This window comes from Triticum urartu, chromosome 5A, assembly GCF_056163025.1.
Source record: "Triticum urartu cultivar PI428250 chromosome 5A, HENAU_Tu73, whole genome shotgun sequence".
NCBI lineage: Eukaryota > Viridiplantae > Streptophyta > Magnoliopsida > Poales > Poaceae > Triticum > Triticum urartu.
Genome location: NC_141877.1, coordinates 194,369,525 through 194,390,730, shown reverse-complemented (window position 1 = coordinate 194,390,730; position 21,206 = coordinate 194,369,525). Strand labels below are relative to the sequence as shown.

Sequence of the window (21,206 nt, the reverse complement as noted above, 5' to 3'; positions counted from 1 at the left end):
CTTGAACCATCGATTAGTTATACCTTTTTCTCCATGTGTTAGTGCCTAAATAGAGATGAAGATTTAAAACAGTTAATGTCTAAAAATATTATGTTGAAAGAGTGATAGATGAACGAATAATTACAGTACATTATATATGGGCTTTCAATGTGCGTGAAATCATCACCTTCATATACAAATTCTGCAGACGTGGAAAGCATTGCAGCAAGGCAATATTGATGTTGAGATCAAAACACCACATAGTGATATATAAGGTCTTGACAGAATCCACCACCACTGATAGGATGGACAAGCGCTTCATTGAGCATAGAACATAATATTATCACTGAAAGTGTACTCCAAGATGATACTTAAATTATGCGCACAATTGAAAATTGCAAATTACAAAAGTGCATGCGAATAATATACCGTACCTGAATAGGTGTGGAGGCAAACACCATCCCGAACCATTCAAAGGATCACTAATTGCACCCAAGGTCTCCAGTTTAGGCGCAGAGACCACAGTTATTTGTGAAGGTTTATAACAACAATTTAGGAGCAACCTTTGAAGTGAAGGGGCGTCTTTGATGATGAGATCCTGTCCTTCAAAATGAATTCCAATGCTTACAAGGTGAGATGACTTTATTTTGAGACAAGGGATATGGTTTCCTATTCAAAAAACAAGCACCAAATGCTGCAGTGCAGGGCAGCTAGAGTGGATGATGCTGTGAAGTGAGGCCACCGACAGATCAACCAACACAAGCGCAAGTTTTTTCAGCACTGGAAGTCGAAGCATTTGTACCAGATAGTCTGCTAGATGGCACCGGGCCAAGGTGGCAGTGTGGAGAGAGGAGGAAAACCATGAGATGGGCATTGGTGGTGAGGGCATAGATGCAGCTCTTGGTGGTAGCCTATCGCTGTAATGGTAGAACTCAAGCTGCTGGAGTTTATTGAATTGACGGGATGTCAGCCAGGCGGCCACCGTGCAGGCTATGTCCAGCAGGTAGCATGCCGAGAGGCAGATGCGTTGAACGGAGCCCCTGTGGGAGGAGATGATGGCTCCGGGAGTTCAGAATCACCATCGATAGATAGCTGGCGACAGTTGAGATTAAGTGGAGCGGTGCACCACAGAGTGCGCCACTGAGATGCGAGGACTTGTGTGCGGCAGCCATCCTTGGTGGGGAGAAGGGAGATGATCTCCCCAAGGATTCCGGCCGGGAGATCGCTGATGCGGTCCGCTGGAGATTCTACTGGTTCCTCAGGTCCAGGGGGCACTTCTGGCCGCACAGCCGGGTCCAAGATCTACATCTGGCGGCGGCGCTGGTCGAAGCCTCATCTGTGTACATACCAATCCGAAAGAAAAAAAATGGCATAACATGTAGGACATTCTAAATCAATTCTCAAGATCAATAGGAAAAAAGGCACAAACATATATGTAGGACATTCAAAATCAATTCTCAAGATCTGGCCACGAATTATTAGCACGCAAGCTAACTCTAGTCAGATTATTAGCAAAAATCATTTGTACAAAACAAACAATTAATCACTAACTCTATATGGACAACATTCAAACAATCAATACACTACGTTCATCTAACGAATCTTAATTACTCTGATTTCATGAACTAAGAGAACATAACCATAGGATTTGTATTCCAGAAAAATTATAGAGGGGCGGGGTGGGTGGGGGGATTAACCAGAGAAAACACTTGATATGTTTGCCACACAAATGGGTATATAGATGACTGACCGATTTTCCGTCGGAGTCACAGTTGTTGCCGGAGTTGCTGTTGACCTCCGGCTCCGGCTGTGGGGGGGGGGGCACAACGATGCCGACGAATTCAAGGTCGTGCTACTACCCGCGCGAGACCTCGCCGGCGGCGACGGAAACCTCTATGGGCAGCTTCACGCGTTGTGCGGGTGCTTCACCAGCCCCGGTGTCGCCACTCCCTCCGATGGTGCGCTTCGGTGGCATCATCATACACTCCGCAGTCCAGACGTTGGTGACCACTATGGACCGGGGTTGCGACCGCCTATTATGGCTGGCGGCTCGGGCACACAATTAATACGGACCAGTGGGAGCGAGGCAGGCTGCGGTCAAAAGTTCTCTCGCCTCCCGGTGAGCCTGCGCGGCGGACGTCTGCCATTCCTACCATTGTTTTCACACAGCTACTCGCATGCCTCCCTGTCAATACACACACCTACACGCACACCTCCCGGTATGCCTGCGCGGTGGACTGCTCGCATGCGTCTCGTCAACTCATGCATGCTCGCATGGCACACGGGGCGTGTGGCAACACGTATATTTTTTGGTTTATTTTCTACCGCTTTACTGCTTTACTGAACCGTTTGCGTTGAAGAGATGCACAAATCCTGCGGTAAACATCTCGCACGCTTCCCGGTGAACCTGTGCGCCGAACGAGTTTTAGATTTACTAGAATTTAAAAACCATGCATCTCAATGTTTTGCCGGTAATCAACGGTGCCCCAGTGTTTGAAATTCATTCCCATTTCTTGCATGGGACCTAAGCATGCACCCAAGGACACAAATTAAATTTTTCAACCAATTTATATGCAATAGAGCATGTGCATGTAGTTCAAATTTGAATTATGCACATAAATACATTGAAAACTCGGTTAATGCATAAAAATGTCCGAACGAACCCCGAAAAATCACAAAAATTGACACAACACTCCTGTTGTTCTATGTTGACACAAGAAAAAATTTGACAGCACTAAGAGGCAATGGATATCGTTTCGTCCCCAAAGGTGGGACGTTCCCTACCGAAACCATCATGCTTGTTGTGAGAAGCTCTGCTTTGTGAGTAGCATATACCCAAACCTACCCCAAATGGGACAAAAAATTTACCACGGCATGTGGATGCCGCTCCATGATAGCATGCCAAGTTTCATGAATTTCAGGCGAGTTTTAGATTTACTAGAATTTGAAAACCAGGCATCTCAATATTTTGCCGGCAATCAATGGTTCCCCGGTGTTTAAAATTCATTCCCATTTCTTGCATGGGACCTAAGCATGCACCCAAGGACACATATTTGATTTTTCAACAAATTTATATGCACTGGAGCATGTGCATGTAGTTCAAATTTGAATTATGCACATAAATGCATTGAAAACTCAGTTAATGCATAAAAATGTCCAAATGAACCCCGAAAATCACAAAAATTGACACCACTCCTGTTGTTCTATGTTGACACAAGAAATTTTTTGGAAGCAATAAGAGGCAATGGATATCGTTTCATCCCCAAAGGTTGGACTTTCCCTACCGAAAGAATTATGCTTGTTGTGAGAAGCTCTGGTTTGTGAGAAGCATATACCCAAATCTGCCCCAAATGGGACTAAAATTTTACCACAACACATTGATGCCGCTCCATGATAGCATGCCAAGTTTCATGAATTTCAGACAAGTTTTGGATTTACTAGAATTTAAAAACCAAGCATCTCAATGTTTTGCTGGCAATCAACGGTGCCCTAGTGTTTGAAATTCATTACCATTTCTTGCATGGGACGTAAGCAGGCACCCAAGGACAAAAGATTTGATTTTTCAACCAATTTATATGCACTGGAGCATGTGCATGTAGTTCAAATTTGAATTATGCACATAAATGCATTGAAAACTCACTTAATGCATAAAAATGTCCAAACGAACCTCGAAAAATCACAAAAATTGACACAACACTCCTGTTGTTCTATGTTGACACGAGAAAAAATTTGAAAGCAATAAGAGGCAATGGATATCTTTCATCCCCAAAGGTGGGACATTCTCTGCTGAAACCATCATGCTTGTTGTGAGAAGCTTTGGTTTGTGAGAAGCATATACCCAAACCTGCCCCAAATGGGACACATTTTTTACCACGACATGTTTATGCTGCTCCATGATCGCATGCCCAGTTTCATGAATTTCAGACGAGTTTTGGATTTACTAGAATTTAAAAACCAGGAATCTCAATGTTTTGCCGACAATCAACGATGCCCCGGTGTTTGAAATTCATTCCCATTTGTTGCATGGGACCTAAGCATGCACCCAAGGACACATATTTGATTTTTCAACCAATTTATATGCACTGGAGCATGTGCATGTAGTTCAAATTTGAATTATGCACATACATGCATTGAAAAATCACTTAATGCATAAAAATGTCCAAACGAACCCCGAAAAATCACAAAAATTGACACAACACTCCTGTTGTTCTATGTTGACACGAGAATTTTTTAAGCAATAAGAGGCAATGGATATCGTTTCGTCCTCCAAGGTGGGACGTTCCCTGCTGAAACCATCATGCTTGTTGTGAGAAGCTCTGGTTTGTGAGAAGCATATACCCAAACCTGCCCCAAATGGGACAAAAAATTTACCACGGCATGTTGATGCCACTCCATGATAGCATGCCAAGTTCAATTAATTTCAGACGAGTTTTGGATTTACTAGAATTTAAAAACCAGGCATCTCAAATTTTTTTGCCGACAATCAACGGTGCCCCGGTGTTTGAAATTCATTCCTATTTCTTGCATGGGACCTAAACATGCACCCAAGGACACATATTTGATTTTTCAACCAATTTATATGCACTGGAGCATGTGCATGTAGTTCAAATTTGAATTATGCACATAAATGCATTGAAAACTCAGTTAATGCATAAAAATGTCCAAGTGAACCCCGAAAAATCACAAAAATTGACACAACACTCCTGTTGTTCTATGTTGACACAAGAAATTTTTTTAAAGCAATAAGAGGCAATGGATATCGTTTCATCCCCAAAGGTGGGGCGTTCCCTACCGAAACCATCATGCTTGTTGTGAGAAGCTATGGTTTGTGAGAAGCATATACCCAAACCTGCCCCAAATGGGACAAAAAATTTACCACGACATGTTGATGCTGCTCCATGATAGCATGCCAAGTTTCATGAATTTTAGACGAGTTCTGGATTTAATAGAATTTAAAAACCAGGTATCTCAATGTTTGCAGCCGAGTGACGGTGGCAGGGTGTTTGACATTCATTCCCATTTCTTGCATGGGATGTAAGCATGCACCCAAGGACAAAAGATTTGATTTTTCAACCAATTTATATGCACTTGAGGATGTGCATGTAGTTCAAATTTGAATTATGCACATAAATGCATTTAGAACTCAGTTAATGCATAAAAATGTCCAAACGAACCCCGAAAAATCACAAAAAATAACACAACACTCCTGTTGTTCTATGTTGACACGAGAAAAAAATTGAAAGTAATAAGAGGCAATGGATATCGTTTCGTCCCCAAAGGTGGGGCATTCCGTACCGAAACCATCATGCTGGTTGTGAGAAGCTCTGGTTTGTGAGAAGCATATACCCAAACCTGCCCCAAATGGGATAAAAAATTTACCACAACATGTTGATGCCGCTCCATCATAGCATGCCAAGTTTCATGAATTTCAGATAAGTTTTGGATTTACTAGAATTTAAAAACCATGTATCTCAATGTTTGCGGCCGAGTGATGGTGGCATGGTGTTTCACATTCATTCCCATTTCTTGCATGTGACCTAAGCATGCACCCAAGGACAAAGATTTTTTTTCAACCAATTTATATGCACTAGAGCATGTGGATGTAGTTCAAATTTGAAATATGCACATAAATGCATTGAAAACTCACTTAATGCATAAAAATGTCCAAACGAACCTTGAATAATTCCAATTCTTTTATGACACACATATAGTTGCGTGATCACTGCAGATAAAATGTCTAGCAATTCAAACACCGTCCATGGCAGCTGTGACCCCATTATGTAATTCAAATCAAGACGAAAAATCAAGTAGATCCCACACAGTTTATTATAATCAACCATGTGAGATGCAGCACAAAATATCTTGGAGCACCGTCGAAGTATAGCACGCATACGGCTTACGCGAGTAGGTGCGACGGCTACAGTCCACAGCCCGCTCTGAATAAGGGACCGTGTCTGATGACACTTTGCACGCCAATTTTTTGGCTGAAGTGATTCCAAATTTCCGGCTTCTGCGGAAAAATCTACCTCCCCACCCCCCTCTCCCTTACCAAAATCCACATTTCCCCTGTTTTCGCCTTCCTTTCCAAGTTGAAACCTTCACTCCTTTCTTGCAGCACCGCCGCCTCCTCGCCGGCGACCCTCCTTTAGACTGCTTGGCCTCGCCTATCCAGACAGGTAATCCACACTGACCCCATCCTTCTTCTCCTTCCACATCCGGCATGCCCCGACTGCCGGCGCGAGCATGACACCTTCCACCCAAATCACCGACCCCTCCACCAAATTAGCACCGGCCTAAGCCATGGTGCACGCAGTATAGCCAGGACCTCAAGGAGCATTTGGCAGCGGATAAGAAAATCTCGGCCGCACGCGCGGATCAGGTCGCGATGGCTGCCATTCGCGCCGACCCCCAGATCTTGGAGGAGCACCTCGCCGTCAAGGCCACCGTTGACGCCTCGTGCGCTGCTACCTCTTTTAGCACTGCGTTGGTTTTCCCCGAAGAGGAAGGGATGATGCAGCAAAGTAGCGTAAGTATTTCCCTAAGTTTTTGAGAACCAAGGTATCAATCCAGTAGGAGGCTACGTGCGAGTCCCTCGCACTTGCACAAAACAAATAAATCCTCGCAACCAATGCAAATAGGGTTGTCAATCCCTATAGGGCCACTTACGAGAGTGAGATCTGGTAGATACGATAAGATAATTTTTTTGGTATTTTTATGACAAAGATGCAAAGTAAAATAAAGGCAAAGTAAATAACTAAGTAGTAGGAGATTAATATGATAAAGATAGACCCGGGGGCCATAGGTTTCACTAGTGGCTTCTCTCGAGAGCATAAGTATTCTACGGTGGGTGAACAAATTACTGTTGAGCAATTGACAGAATTGAGCATAGTTATGAGAATATCTAGGTATGATCATGTATATAGGCATCACGTCCGAGACAAGTAGACCGACTCCTGCCTGCATGTACTACTATTACTCCACTCATCGACCGCTATCCAGCATGCATCTAGAGTATTAAGTAAAAAACAGAGTAATGCCTTAAGCAAGATGACATGATGTAGAGGGATAGACTCATGCAATATGAAGAAAACCCCATCTTGTTATCCTTGATGGCAACAATACAATACGTGCCTTGCTGCCCTTACTGTCACCGGGAAAGGACACCGTAAGATTGAACCCAAAGCTAAGCACTTCTCCCATTGCAAGAAAGATCAATCTAGTAGGCTAAACCAAACTGATAATTCGAAGAGACTTGCAAAGATAACCAATCATACATAAAAGAATTCAGAGAAGATTCAAATATTATTCATAGATAGACTTGATCATAAACCCACAATTCATCGGTCTCAACAAACAAACTGCAAAAAGAAGATTACATCGAATAGATCTCCATAAGAGAGGGGGAGAACATTGTATTGAGATCCAAAAAGGGAGAAGAAGCCATCTAGCCACTAACTATGGACCCGTAGGTCTGAAGTAAACTACTCACACTTCATCGGAGAGGCTATGGTGTTGATGTAGCACTACAAAAAAATACACTTCCATGATGATACGTGTTTGTCACAGTAGGTCGCTTTTTTGTCATGCATGTACATCCATGACAAATTTATAACAGAATCAAGATAGTCATACCCGTGCTGTCGTAGAAGTGTTCCATGACATTACCAAAATTATCATCACGGAAGTGTCCACTTCCATGACGATAAATCGCGCGTCACAGAACTGCTTTCGTCAAGGGTGATCGACACGTGGCATCCACCGCAACGGAACGCCGTTAAGCTATCGGGTCGGGTTTTGGATCCGATAACCCGTTAACAGCCCTGACCAATGGGGATTTTCTACGTGTAAAATCATCATTGGCTGGAGGAAACACGTGTCGGCTCATCGTTGGGACAGATGTCAACCACTCATTGGACGGAAGGCGCCTATGATACATCGACACGTGACACAGCCCAACAGAGGCCCATTCCTGTGAAAAGGCCGGCCCGTTTGACTTGGTCAAAAGCTGGCGGCCCGGCCCATGGAAAGCCTGTTAATGGCCTGTTCGAATATAGCCCATTTACAACCCGCTAACCCAAGGCCCATTACGCCCTATCCGAATTAGGCCCAGTAGCATCATCTGGGCCATCCAATATGATTCCAGCCCGTTTTCACTTCTAGCCCATATATGGCCCATGATGTCTTTCGGCCCATATGAGGCCCTATGTAACTCTTGGCCTACTAACGGCCCGTGGTGAAACTGGCCCGTAATGAACAGTGTATTACTTTACACCCATTAACGGCCCATAGTGGAACTGGCCCATAATGAACAGTGTATCACTTTATACCCATTAACGGTCCGTTATTCCGTTGGGCCGTTTCCAGCCCATGTTATCTTTCGGCCTTCTTAGAGCCCATTTATTCTTGGGCTCATTTCCAGCATTCGTTTACTTACGGCCCGTTACTGTCATTTTCTGCTTGTGGGCCAAATTCAGTCCGTGGTTACAGTCGGCCTGTTTGTGCTCCGTTAATACGTTGGGTCGTTTTCATAGCGTCGTCAAATACGGCCTATTAACGATGGCCCGTTATGGTCGGCCCATGAATGGATGATTCCAACTCTAGCCCGTTTACGGCCATAATGCGGCCTGTTATTGGCCCATGTTTGGCCATTGATCATACTGCCCATATAAGGCCCATTGATGATACGGCCCGTAGAAGGCCCACTGTTTCTATGGCCCGTAGGAGGCCCAGTGTCACTATAGTAAATATTAGCCCATGGTTATTGTGGCCTAGTTTTTAAAAAATAGGTTATTGCAGCCACTAACAAACCATGGAAAAAGAACTGCAATGACTAGAAGCAAACAAATAAACAAGACAACAAGGAAATAAATAAGCAAGCAACTTACGCTAGGCTATCACGGCTATCACACATATTACATCCACTGGGCATCAAAGTTCGCCACCAGTGCAAATAAACGCGCCGACAAAAGAATATACAAAAATGAGAGCACTTCAGAAGGCACTAGGCCTGGCCAGGTCCGTCCCCCCAAACAGCTGAAGAAGCTGAGTAGACCTCAGTTGTGTCAATGATAGATGCATCAACACTAGATTTAAGGCATGATGGTGTGCACAGCAGTCCTCTGACATCTTCATTGCATCTTTGACTTCAAGTCGGAGCTGAGCTGAAGCAAGCCTTTCTGCTTTAAGTCGAGACTGAAGAAGTTGAACTGATTGAGGCAGCGACTGCACAGAGGTTGTCTCACACCTGCTGGTGAGTAGCTTCAACTCACTGTCTTCATCAAGAAATGACCTTGGGGTCATCTCGCTGTCCTCAAGATGGTTTGGCTCACTATCTTCCCTAAAGTTCTGCCTGGCATAAGAGATACGAGTTTGAAAGAGAAACAAGGAGACACGTAACAGGTTTCACAATTATATAAGCAAATAAATGGATCTGTTCTGCATAAGGAACATGTTTTTACAACTACAATTTTAAACTGGTAGTTGTTGCAAACATCCAATCAAATGTAAACAACAAAGCAAACAACAGTGGAGGAAATGATGCCTATCCAAATCTATACTAGAACAAAGTTTGAAGGCTTGAGAAGGATGAACTTACATTATATGTTAACACGGGCTGCACAAAGCCCTTCTCCATGTTGATGGAAGGATAATTCAATAAATTCCCCAAAGAAAATTCTTTATAAGTGTTGCCATTATTCTACATTTTGCAAAGAGTAAATATAGATCAAATAATATTGGAAGAAACAGAGGATAATGAAGCTCAGGTGCAGACTGATGATACATAATCAAATAGCAATTAATTAAGTATAATGTTACAAGGAAAAAGGGAGAGAGGTACTGACAAGAGCAATGCAGAGCCCATTATTGTTTTGAGATCGTATGATCCTTTGAGCAAAGAGATTCATCTGAAATTAGTTTTCATACAAGAGAGAAGGTAAGGCACAAGCAGAAATTTAGGAGTTCAAATTTTGAATTGATATCATAGACAGTACCTGACGCTGGGCTCCCAGCAGTTCTAATAGGGGTTTGGCCACTGGAGTAGGGGTAAAGTGTGGTACAGTTGGGCCTGTGTTTTCTGTGGCTGCTGATCTATCTGATTTAACAGGTATCACTACCTTTTCCAAATACCTAGTTTGTACTCCTTGACGACCTGCACTCACCCTCTTCCTTTTGGACACCTATTACGAAAGAACAACATTTGACTGGAAAAACATAGTGTGACGACACATGGAATAGGTACAGAAAATGGATAGGTATGGCATATACTCATATATGATGCTTAAACTAAGCAGATGGTGTAACAAAGTAGAAGTAATGCAAGAGGTCAGAAGCAAAATATGTGCGACCAATACAACTTTGCAAAGTTAGAGCAAGCACCTTGATGGGTGAATAAGATAAGCCATCTTCCACCATGCCAAGTTTGTTAGGCAGTGGATCATTCCGCAATATTCCTCTTGTGCGCCCATTCTCATATTCATTTTGATAATTTTCAATATCTGACATGCATGAAAACATAAAAACAAGTGAGATTTTCTTTGTAATGCAGAAGTGATTCTAATCCAACACTCCCTCCCTGTAAACCCCTTTGTGCTATCTCTGCAATTCTTTTAAAAGATGCCATGCATGCTGTAATTTGTTGTGTGCATTAATATAATGTGGCCTACTACTCAAAATATGAGAGCTCCAGAAGTGATGACACTTCGCAGATGATAGCTTCAACATATAGGAAAGAAGAACAAGTCGACCTGACCTAACAGATTCAAAATATACTAAGGGAGAACAAGTCGACCTGACCAGTCGACCGCAAGATAAGAGTATCATCTTAAAGAAGAGCAGAAGAGCAAGCAAATTGAAGATATTACAAGTCTTTTAATACAATGTCGGTTGGCCACCCATGATGAACCAGAGCGCACAGAGAAATACTATTCTTTCCGGTCTCTCCATATGTGGCTCACATGCATTTTGAAACTAAAGTAGGAACATTTAGCTAACCAATTAAACATCTCTCAGTTTTACTAATATCAGCAATAATATCAGATATGAATTTGTACAACTAAGCTTGTTTAGCTCGATGGGCGGAGCAGTGCTATTACGACACGAACCACGTAGGCTGATTGTGGTCATCATAAAATGGGGAAAACATAAGCATGATGAGTACAGTGTTGACCGTGGCAGTGGGATGGCATATCTGAAGCTGCAAACCGCGCAAAGGGTAGTTAGCAACCGATGTTTGCTTTGAAATAACAACTAAGATTTGGTATGGACAAGAAAGTACGGTCAACAAGTGACAAAGAAATGCAATTATGCTGTCTCTCTATATGTCGCTACATGCATTTGGAAACTCAAGTGGGACCTTTAGCTAACCAATTAAATGTGTCGTTTAACTAATATCAGTATCATATCACAATCATATTTGAACAACTAAGCTTTCAAATTCTGAGTGTTGTGTTGTTTAGCTTGAAGGGTGGAGTAATGCTAGTACGACAGAAAGCACCAACGCAGATCATAGTAGAGTAGATAAAAGGGGAAAACCCTAAGCATTAAGAGAAAAATTAGGAAAGTGGAACTAGCTGGACTAGTGGGTGGCGCACATGCTTTTCGAAACAACTATAGGAACATTAGGTGACCAATTAAACGTTCTCTGTTTTAGTGATATGAGCATCATATCAGATTCATATTTCAACACGTAAGCTTTGGGTTGAGGTCTTGAGGAGCAGTGCTAGCACGACACGAAGCACCTACGATGATGGTAGTGAATATAAAGGGGGGAAACCATAAGCTTTACGAGTATAGTGCCCGTGCCATGGCGGATCTGAAGGTGCAAACCGGATAAAGCTACTTCGCAACCAATGTTTGCTTTCAACTAGCCACTACGATTTGGTACGGACAAGAAAAGTACAGTAAACAAATTACGATCTATTTTCCGGGTGAGAGCAATAACTTAAGCACATATCGAAGAGTACCATCTCTCTTGCGATGCCGTGTAGGCCTATGCTGATACGTTGAGGGTGCTGCGGGTGCGACGGCTGTCGGCGGCGGGGAAGAAGACTTTAGACAGCAGACGGCCGGGTCGGGGGATATATTATGTTGCCGTGGACGAGGCGGTCGTAGGAGCGGCAACGACAAGGTGGACGACGGCGCCGATGAAGCGAGAGGAGGCGATGAAAGGATGTTGGTCCAGCGTCGTGGATGAGAGACGTCCATCTCTTGCAGTGGACGATGGGGTAGGGGTAGCGGCTCCGGCAAGGTGGAGGATGGGGTGGCGGACGGAGGAGGCTGGCCGCAGTGCGGAGGTTGTCGTGTCGCCGATGGTGTATGAATGGGGAAATGGAGGGGAGGGGGGATCTCAAACTTTGGGACGCGCTTCTCTGAAATGGGGGAAAGTTACGAACTTATCCCCCATTTAAAATTCCAGACATCGCGTCGGTTGGGGATAGGACGGTAATCTCGCATCTCCCAAATATTTGCCGGTAACTATTTGGGGCGAGGAGAGGGTGTTTTGCCGCCCACGGTTGGCGCCCATGGTGTATGAACGGGCTGACAGGTAGGGCGGTTGTGTCACGTCTGATGGAAGTTACACATCTGCCCCTATTTAAAATATTAGCCTACATCGATTTCGGGCGAGGAGAGGGTGTTTTGCCGCCCACGGTTGGCGCCCATGGTGTATGAATGGGGCTGACAGGTAGGGCGGTTGTGTCACGTCTGATGGAAGTTACACAGCTGCCCCTATTTAAAATATAAGCCTACGTCGATTTCGGACGAGGAGAGTTTGTTTTGCCGCCCACCGTGTATGAATGGGGAAATGGAGGAAGAGACACATGTCTTTTGGACGAGCTTGAATCAAATGTGTTTTGCCGCCCATGTTTGGTGCCCGCCGTGTCTGAATGGGCTCAGAGGCCGTTGTGTCACGTCTGATTGAAGTTACTAGTCTACCCCTATTGATAGCAGTGTAAATCCTGTCGATAAGGATGTCAAGTGTCAGGGGTAGATAGTAATTTCCATCTCACAAACACTTGCTTCGAGCAGCCCACAAATTATAGTGAGTGTTTAGCCGCTTCGTTCAAAACTTGGGAGAATTAGCATTCACGTTTGCCCTGGGACCTGGCAAACTAAATTCAAATCCAATTTGTATTCGATTACGAATATCCACAGATAATTATACGTTTTGTTATTTATTTCTCCAAAACCACAACAAAGATTTATTCCACCTTTATATATGATTATGATTTAGAAATGCCGTGATCTTCGAATTCTGTAGGTTGGATACACTCTGTGTCAAACAGTTTTTTCATCCAATACAATATGCTCACACGACAAACAGTTCACCTTATGTCAATCATACAAGTTCTGAGGATTACCTTGCCTAAAAAATTCGGATCATTACAACACATGGACAACATAGGGGGTCTTGCAACATAATCCATTCAGAGACATGACACAACATGCAAGTACAATAATCTAATGAAAATTTCAACTAGTATCTAAAGAAGAACCGAGATTATCTTGGGCTTCAGATAGCAGAAACAGCAGGACCTCCTCCGTCTTCAAATGCAACATTCTTCCTTCCTCCAATTCTTGGGTTGCTTGCATAATGCGTGCCGCTAATTCCGTAATTTCCAGCCTCAAGATAAATATTACCTCATTCATGGCAGCCACACCATCTCTTTCTGCCTCTAGTAGAGCCTCAAGCACTATAATATCTGTGCTCAGACTGCTCTCCGGCGGTGTTGCCTCTGAATTGCTACCATTTGGTAACATGGATGGCGCACTGCTTCCACAAATAGATTCTGGGGTTGTACATTGTGTCCTAGTGTGAACGGCATCCTTAAAGGTTTCCGCTGGACATCAGTAAGAGATAGTTATCGTATGATCCAGGCAGTAAGCTTACATGGTAAATGACGGACGAATTATTACCGAGTATGGCAAACTATATTTAAATGGTTCGAAGCAGCATCAGCCGAAAAGAAATTAAAATGGTAAGATGAAACTAGGGATGTAAGTGGCAAATAAACGAAATCCGCCAGTCCCATCTAGTTAGTTTTTGCTACCTGCCTAGTTCATTTTCCTCAAAAAGACAAAAACTCTTTTGAACTATCATACCACTAGTGGACTTTAATCGGGATTAAATTGGACCCAGTTGACATCCCTAGTTGAAAGGTGTAGGATCGAAAGTATGTCTAGAGGGGGGGGGGGTGATTAGACTACTTGACCAAATAAAAACTTAACCTTTTCCCAATTTTAGTTCTTGGCAGATTTTAGCTATTGTAGGACAAGTCAAGCAATCATCACACAATTCAAGCAAGCGTGCAAAGAGTATATTGGCAGCGGAAAGTAAAGCATGCAACTTGCAAGAATGTAAAGGGAAGGGTTTGGAGAATTCAAACGCAATTGGAGACACGGATGTTTTTCCCGTGGTTCGGATAGGTGGTGCTATCCTACATCCACGTTGATGGAGACTTCAACCCACGAAGGGTAACGGTTGCGCGAGTCCACGGAGGGCTCCACCCACGAAGGGTAATGGTTGCGCGAGTCCACGGAGGGCTCCACCCACGAAGGGTCCACGAAGAAGCAACCTTGTCTATCCCACCATGGCCATCGCCCACGAAGGACTTGCCTCACTAGCGGTAGATCTTCACGAAGTAGGCGATCTCCTTGCCCTTACAAACTCCTTGGTTCAACTCCACAATCTTGTCGGAGGCTCCCAAGTGACACCTAGCCAATCTAGGAGACACCACTCTCCAAGAAGTAACAAATGGTGTGTTGATGATGAACTCCTTGCTCTTGTGCTTCAAATGATAGTCTCCCCAACACTCAACTCTCTCTCATAGGATTTGGATTTTGTGGAAAGAAGATTTGAGTGGAAAGCAACTTGGGGAAGGCTAGAGATCAAGATTCATATGGTAGGAATGGAATATCTTGGTCTCAACACATGAGTAGGTGGTTCTCTCTCAGAACATATGAGTTGGAATTGTGTATGTGTTCTGATGGCTCTCTCCACGAATGAAGAGGAGGTGGAGGGGTATATATAGCCTCCACACAAAATCCAACCGTTACACACAGTTTTCCAATCTCGGTGGGACCGAATCAACAAACTCGGTCGGACCGAAAAGGTAAACCTAGTGACCGTTAGAGATTTTCGGTGGGACTGACATGCAACTCGGTAGGACCGATATGGTTAGGGTTTGGGCATAACGTAATCTCGGTGAGACCGATTACACAAACTCAGTGAGACCGAGTTTGGTAATAAGCTAACCAGAGAGTTGGTCAGGTAAACTCGATGGGACCGATTTGCCCTTTCGGTGAGACCAAAAAGTTACAAAAGGGAAACAAAGAGTTTACATTGCAATCTCGGTGGGACCGATTCGCTCTTTCGGTGAGACTGAAAAGTTACGAAAGGGAAACAGAGAGTTTGCAATCCCATCTCGGTGAGACCGAGATCCCTATCGGTAGAACCGAATTGCTAGGGTTTGGCAGTGGCTTATGACAAGTGAAACTTGGTGGCGCTGGATAGAAAGAATCGGTAGGACCGAGTTTGGCTTAGGGTTTAGGTCATATGTGGATATGGGAAAGTAGTTGAGGGTTTTGGAGCATATCACTAAGCACATGAAGCAAAAGGCTCATTAAGCAACACCTCATCCCTCCTTGATAGTATTGGCTTTTCCTAAAGATTCAATGTGATCTTGGATCACTAAAATATAAAATGAAGAGTCTTGAGCTTTTGAGCTTGAGCCAATCCTTTTTCCTTAGCATTTTGAGGGTTCCACTTTCACATCCATGCCATGCCAATCATTGAGCTTTCCTGAAATAGTCATCTTGGAATAGCATTAGCTCAATGAGCTATATGTTGTTATGAATTACCAAAACCACCTAGGGATAGTTGCACTTTCAATCTCCCAATTTTTGGTAATTGATGACAACATATAGATCAAAGCTTCGACAAATGATAATAAGCATGAAATATATCGTCGCTTTGAGAAGTATGTGACAAGTAAGAGCTCCCCCTAAATTTATGCATATTTAAAATTTGCATTGGACTGCAAATGCACAAAGAGTTAGAGTCATGGGTTACTCTTCCATGTCACATACATCTTGGTGGAGCGCTTAAAATGATAAGAATGAAATACATGCACTCATCACCAAGAATAGTGAATGATCACATAAGATAGATAAGATGATAATATTAAGCAAACATTAAGTGTAGCTTATGATCAAACACATGATCATCAATGTCTCACGAGCAATGACATAGTATCTCACACAAAAGCAAACAAAGTTCGAAAAACCACCAAATAAAACAAGAGAGAATAAAAGCAACACTCTCTCTCGAAGCCTATGATCTATACATTTTCTCCCCCTTTGGCAACAAGTTACCAAAAAGTTCCTAGAAAATGCATAGTGCTAAGTCGACACTCAGGCTTGATCTTCAGGTGGTGGTGGAGTCCGGAGCACTCCAAGGACGAAGCCTTCTATAGACGTGGTCGGAGTCGAGGCTGAAGTGGACGCTGGAGCTGGTGGAACTGAGGATGTAGCTGGTGCAGACGTGGTGGCTCTGGGGTCAGCAACTGGCACTGCAGACGACCTTGGACCTCGTGGCACTCTGGCAAAGGCATTAGTTGTAGTCTTGCCTCTCCTCTCCTTCATGTCATCCTGGAGCTGCTCCACTACAGTCTGAATCTCTGTCAATTTGACATCCAAGTCATAGAACTTTTGTTCCATGATCCTCTCTAAGCTTTCCTGGTTCTGAGTTAGGGTGGCTAGTCCTTGCTCAATCCGCAGGGTGGATGCAATCAAGTAACCAAGCTGCTCTTGTTTGGTTTTCAGGAAATATTCAGATGCCTCCTCTTGAGTAGGCATCTTGGTAGCTTTCTCCTTCCTCGCCTTCTCCTTCTTGGCTTGTGCTTGGGTAGATGATGGCTCATTCTCAGTCATGACCACTTGATTATCTTCACAGTCTGGATGGATGGGCAGGTGTTCCTTGTCCAATAAGTATATGCCCGTGCCCATCTTAGAGTTGATGAGCTCCTGAATCTGTGGGACATATCCACAACTCCTCTTCTGGTCTGCTGCTGTCCTCTTGATTGTTTCAATCATAAGGCTCATGACTTTGAATTTCTGTGGCACGTCAAAGATATGAAGCAAGTTGATCGCGTGGCCCCTGATCATCTTGTGATCTCCAGACTTGGGCAATAGGGTGTGCCTAAGAATCCAATTGATGGTTGGCAGCCCTGACAGAAGATAGTGTACTGAGCCAAACTTGAACGTATCAAGTGCTTCATTTGGAATCTCCTTGTACATGTTTGACATTGAGTTGTGGTCCATCTTATTCTTGGCATAAATGTCCAAGTCATCGTCATGCTCTTCTGGGGCATTAATCAACTGAGCCCATTCAGCAACTGCAGACTGGTACCTCGTACCCTCTGACATCCATACAATCCTGCCATCTGGATAGAAATGGGCTGTGGAGTAGAACTACATGATGAGTTCCTCGTTCCACTTTGTGAGCTTCTGCCCAACAAAGTCCTCTACTCCACATGCCTTGAAGCTGTCCTGCACTCCAGGGTAGTACTCTTCGTTGTCCTTGATGTATTGCCAATCAACCCATCTCATATCACAGACAATTGGCTTCTTGTCTAGCAGCACTGTCTCATAAAAGTCTTGCTGCTCCTTGGTGTGAAACCTGTAGTCAACTGCAGTCCTTCTCCTTGAAGCATACGGGTCTGCTTCTCTCCACTTCCGGAGTCCTGAATCTCTCCTGAGTTTCATATCCTCAGCCATAGGATGAGCATCGTTGTGGTCTGGGATCTTGGGCTTGAGCTTTCTAAGAACATTCTCTTCTTCTTCTTCTGCAGCTTCAGGCACTGGGGCCTTGTTCTTCTCAGTAGCTGGGATGCTTCTTGTGTTCCTCTTTGGCTTTGGCTTTGGAGCTGGCTTGGCCTTGGAAGCAGCTGCCCCTGTTCTTATGGCATCACCCATCAGCTTGGGTGCCTTAGGTGCTGGTGCAGCTACCTCTTCTTCTTCCTCCTCATCTTCCATGATGGAAGCCTTGCCAAGCACTCTGGCTACAGTTTTCTTCACCCTTTCTTTCCTCTTCTTGCCTTCAGCAGCAATTGGCTCAATGGGAGTGGGCTTCTCAGTTGAAGCTCTGGCCTTTAACATAGGCTGCCTGCCTGCTGGCCTTTTGATCTTCATCCCTGGTTTTATGCCCTGTGCTGGCTCAACTCTCTTGGAAGTTGCTTCCTCTTCTGCCACATAATCCTCATCTTCTGAGTCTGAGGTTCTCTTCTTTCTCTATCTTGTGGCAGCTTTAGGCAGATTGCTAGGGGTGCTCCTGCTGCCATCATCTGAGGAACTTGAGGGACTAGTGCCCTCACTCATCTACACTTGCTGCTCTGACAAGTTCTGGCTATCACTTTGGTCTGACATGATGCAAACTCTGACTGCTGACCCTGTGAATAGGTTATAGATGAGATAGAGTGGATAAGCATCACAAAATGCAGAGATTTTTGCAAAAGAATAATTCAAAAACTTAGTTTTAGTTTCCCATTGAAAGCATCTCGGATCTACCGATTTCTAAACTCGGTGATACCGAAGCAGTTTTGGCACCTAAACTAGTGAACTCGGTCAGACCGAGTCACAGTTCGGTGGCACCGAGACTGCTAGGGTTTCACAGAGTTCCAAAATCGGTCACACCGATAAGTAATTCTCGGTCAGACCGAGTCTCACTTGTGCAATGGCATAAGCCAAATCGGTGGGACCGAGTTTTTCAACTCGGTGGGTCCGAGATGGTTTCGGCGGAAACCTAACCCTAAAATTTTCGAATTAAACCTAATCTACGAGTTCATTGACTGGATAGAAGTTTAACAAACGTGGCAAGAATCATGATGATCACAATGTGCTAAGAATCGGATTGGGGAATAGCACAAAGATCGAGTCCATACCCTAGTTCGGTGGAGACTCGCTACGGTGGCAACGGCGGGGTTGAATTTCCGTTGACGGCGACGGAGACCAGCGACTGGAGGCGGCTGGCGGCGAGGAGACGATCCGGAGACCAAGTTGGCAGAGCAGGCTATCGCGCGGGCGAAGGGGTTCGGAGAAATTTCCAAATTTTTGCCCGTGACTATATATAGCCCGACCCTGTCGGTGTGACCGAGTGGAACAACTCGGTGGCGCCGAGATGCAAAACTGTATACAGTTGTTGCAACTCGGTGTGACCGAACGGTTCAAATCGGTTGCACCGAGATCGAAAACCTAGATCAACTTAATGATCTCGGTAGGACCGAAAGTAGGGTATCGGTCAGACCGAGAATCATAAAGAGGTTTTGGAAGTTTAAGTCTATGATGAATCGGGGACTCCGAGCGCTCCTCACACAGAGTGGTTCGAATCTGACTTGATCAAATTTTGTGATGTAGCATGAATAGAGTTTGAGACGAGAAAAGCATAGATAGCTAGAGGAGGTTCTTAGGCATTCTTGTCCATCCACTTGGCAAAAGGAAATAAAACCAAACAATCAAAACAACAAGTGGATGTCCTCGAATGAGTAAAATATGCAACCAGCATGCTCACACAATAAGATGGCAAATGAAATATGTGACAAGGCATGCACAACCAATTCTAGCATCTATCAAGCAATTTGTGATGACAAGGTCATCTATATATGAGTATATTAACTTAGGAGTCAAGTGAGAACACTTGATCATAGGTCATACTCATCGTTTAAGCTCAAGTGGGGTTACCACTTTTACATAAAGCATTGTTGTGTTCACATCTTTAGAGTTGCTTTAGCTCAAGTCTTAGAGTAAAGCTCCCCCTAGATGTGATATCCCCCCTTAGAGGGATGAACTAACCTCGGGTTTTGTCGATGATGACTTCATGTAGATGTTGAAGATGTGGATGCTCAATGTTGATGTAGATCACTTGGAGCTATCCATTTGAGTGAATTGCACTTTCAATACCTACATGGGTTAGTCCCACAAGGAACAAACAAGGATATCCATAGACATAGAGTGATGCACACACAAGATGATGTCCATGAAAACTTTTAGGTTACCTTGTCCCTTGTCTTACCAACAAGAGGGTTTGTGACTCCTTGAACTAGTGCAAGATGTGGAAGTTGATTGCACTTGTTCTTGCCAAAATGATAAGAGTGAAGTATGTTGGCGGAGTCACCCTCAAGAACTCTCTAGTTCTTCTTCTTTTGGATCCACACCATCTTGATGGGAATCCTTGGAGTTGTAGTCGTACTTGATGAAGTGGAACTTGAAGTAGTCTTGGGAATCCACTTGACTAAGGTCTTAGGAGCTTCTTCAAATGCATCAATTTCCTCTTGAAGCTTGTCCTTGCCTTTTTGCTTGTAGTCTTGTGGTGGAAGATCATCTTGAGCTTGTGTCCCCTTGAAAGAAGTATCATACTTCTCTTGTTGAGGAACAAACTTTGTCTTGGGGTATTGATCTTCTTCCCACTCAACTCCATTGGCATTGAACTTTCATTCAAAACCAACACCTTGATTCTTCCGGTGCATTCCTTGCTTGCGCACAATTTCCTCGAATTGCTTACTCCCGGCAAGGCTTTTGTACACTCCTTTCTCTATAATTCCCTTCAATAAGCTATTTTCTTGCTCAAGTGTAACTTGGCTAAGAGAATCATTAGTGGAATCAAGAGAACTACTAGAAGCAACAATATTGGATTTAGCATGATCATTGTTACTGCTAGAGGAAGAATCTTTCTTGTTCTTGTTACTAGACTTGACTTGATGCATGTAAGTGGATAAGAGTAAACGCTTGGCAATGTAAGAAGAACTTTTCTTGCGGAGATCATCATTGATTGCTTTTAAGAACTCATGCTCTTGCTCAAGATTGAGCTTTTCAAAGTGTAATTTCTCATGAGCTCTTAAAAGTTCTCGATGATCTTCGAAGATAGTTTCATGAGCTAACTTAAGAGTGTTTAGTTCTTTAGTTAGAGCCTCAATCTTCTCCTTATCATTGTCATTCGTTTTATCTTGATTAGCATGATTAATTGACGTTTCATCATAGTATTCATCACTAGAGTTGTCAACAAGCAAATCATCACCTAACAAGTCATCTTCATCACTATTGAAATCAACATACTCGGGGTGTGTTACCTTAGGACCTTTGGCCATGAAGCATCTTCCAATTCCTTCATTTGGTGAGTCAAATATGTCGTAGGAGTTGGTTGACACAAGTGCTAGACCGGCAACACCTTCATCTTG

General features: G+C 43.8%; 1 pseudogene; it reads right to left on the bottom strand.

The window, feature by feature from the left end:
* Positions 1-297: 297 nt before the first annotated feature.
* LOC147970776 (putative F-box/FBD/LRR-repeat protein At5g44950) overlaps positions 298-21,206 on the bottom strand; it is a 159,316-nt pseudogene continuing 138,407 nt past the window's right edge.